At 32.8% G+C, this 2346-nt stretch overlaps 1 non-coding gene across 1 annotated transcript; it reads right to left on the bottom strand.

The window, feature by feature from the left end:
- Positions 1-226: 226 nt before the first annotated feature.
- TRNAK-UUU (transfer RNA lysine (anticodon UUU)) lies at positions 227-299 on the bottom strand. Its single transcript has one exon. It is a non-coding gene; the product is annotated as a tRNA-Lys (tRNA).
- Between the last annotated feature and the right edge of the window lie 2047 nt (positions 300-2346).

The raw sequence follows: 2346 nt of genomic DNA, 5'->3' as shown, positions 1-2346 counted from the left end.
AAGAGTATTGTTTCCTCTTATTGCCTCTCTAACAAGTTGCTGTAGAAAACAGTCATCCAATAAATCCACAGAAGTCTTGCTACTGACAATCCACAAGTCAATAAAAATTTCTCCTCTCATGGATGGGATTCGAACTCAGATCTTATACACCGGGCGTGGAGAGGACAGCAATTGTACCAATTGTGTTACCTAAGAAAGAAAGGGGAAAAAAAAAAAAAAAAAAACTCGCCCGAACAGGGACTCGAACCCTGGACCCTTAGGTTAAAAGCCTAATGCTCTACCGACTGAGCCATCCGGGCCACGAATTAAAAAAGTAACTGTACGGTTAGAAAAAGGTTTATATTATGACATGCATAAATAATAATTTTAAATGTGCAAATGTAAATAAGTATAAATGTATTATAATTTGTATGTATAAATTTTTATAGTCGAGGAACTCTCTGACTATCCTACAGGTATTCAGGATTGCGACTTTCTGGAGTTCCTTTTAGGTGCTACAAAGTAGCACCTGCTAGGCTGTGTAGAAAGACAGAAGTAAACCCGAAACCTCTCTTAGGTTCGTGTACTTTCTGGTTGACAGCCGTAACTGGGTGTATCTTAGGAGATAATAATAATATCTGGCAACCTGCAGAAAACCCATGAGGAAAAAATCAGGAAGTACACAAACCTAAGACAGGGTTCGGGTTTACTTCTGTCTTAGGCCGTGGTTGGCGTATTATAGCCAACCACGGCCTAAGACAGAAGATCAAAGAGATGTGGCATATGCAACAAGTAACGACCATCCCGATCATCGTGCCAACCACCAGTATTGTGCCAAAGACCCTACATAACAGCCTAGCAGGTGCTACTTTGTAGCACCTAAAAGGAACTCCAGAAAGTCGCAATCCTGAATACCTGTAGGATAGTCAGAGAGTTGCTCGATCGACCAACAGTAACACCAAATATAAAATCAACCACCCGGTGTACTTGGTAGCAATGTCCATCACGAAGTGGAATCCCCAATCAGGGAATAATAATAATAACAATAATTTATTACAATCATATGTCAGTCGTTCCGGCTTCGAGTTTTCATGAGCATCCAGAAGAGTTCATTCCTACAAGAGGGATGTTGTCAATTCAAAACCAACCAGTGTATATACTTATATTTGAGAGTGTTAAGAGTTGCAAAATGTTCGTTATTTTATTAGTTTCTTTGCAACTCCTGTGCATGTTTACCAATGAAATATTTCATAAGAGTCAAGTTTCTGTTTATTAATATGTTCCCTTTACAATTATTTTTATTTAAATACTTTATTTTAGTGTTATTTTATTATTTGTTTTTTTTAATTAATTTTATATTTATTCAATTTTATTATTTATTTATTTTTTTGTGGTTTATGGAATGGCAAGATTTTTTTATATGATAAATAAAGAGAAAGCGTATTTCATCAATGCTGATATTACCGAATTTTTAGACTTTATCTACGCTAATTACACTTTATTTTATTTCTTCTTATTTTCTTAATTTTCTTCATTTTTTAATGTCTTTTATGTAAAAGGAAGCAGCACTAGTTATACTCATTTCAATTAACTATTGTTAAATTATACAGTTTAAAATTTATTATATGTGAAATGGCAGCACGTGCCTGTGCTGCCATCTATGGAATGATGCCAACAGGAAGAAACGATTTTTTAAATAAATAATTTGAGTTTATGTAAAATTGAGGGTACCTCATGAGTCATTTAAGGAGGGGAATAACGTTAAAAATATAATAAGCGATCAGTAATTATCCTGGGGAGGGAAGATAGTAAACTAATTCAATAAGCCCTTGAAAATTTATTTACTAATTTTTAGACGCACTCTGTCAAAAAACAATGGTATATATTTCTAACACCAGATGGAGCAAGGGCGCATTCAGGAAGTTTTAATCTAGCTGCAAAAGTATAGACGTAGCTCGTAAAAACGAAGTAAGTGTTTTTTGTCTTCATTTAAGATTTACGAATTAAATTAAATTATTAAAAACGCCCACACAGCCTTATTTCTGTTCATCGTTTAAATAAATGCAAATCCAGTTATAACTGTGACGTCATATTCGTAAAATGACTAACGGTTACTGACAAAAGATTAATTCTTAGGCTTGTGTCCATGGCCTATCACATTAATTTGAGAATAATTCAAAATAAAAATAAAACAAAGTGAAAAATATTAATAAAATACATTTATTAATAATGTAAAATTAATAATATTTATTAATACAGTAGAAATTACTAATATGAATATTATTTTAAATCATATTAATGAAATATACTGTTTATTTAAATTAATAATAAAAGTGCACTTGATTGCTGTAAGAGGGCGCTATACAA

The sequence above is a fragment of the Mastigoproctus giganteus genome, chromosome 1 (genome assembly GCF_048544385.1).
Source record: "Mastigoproctus giganteus isolate SK-2022 chromosome 1, ASM4854438v1, whole genome shotgun sequence".
Classification (NCBI taxonomy): domain Eukaryota; kingdom Metazoa; phylum Arthropoda; class Arachnida; order Uropygi; family Thelyphonidae; genus Mastigoproctus; species Mastigoproctus giganteus.
The sequence above is the reverse complement of the archived record's forward strand: the minus strand, read 5'-3'. Positions and strand labels throughout refer to the sequence as shown.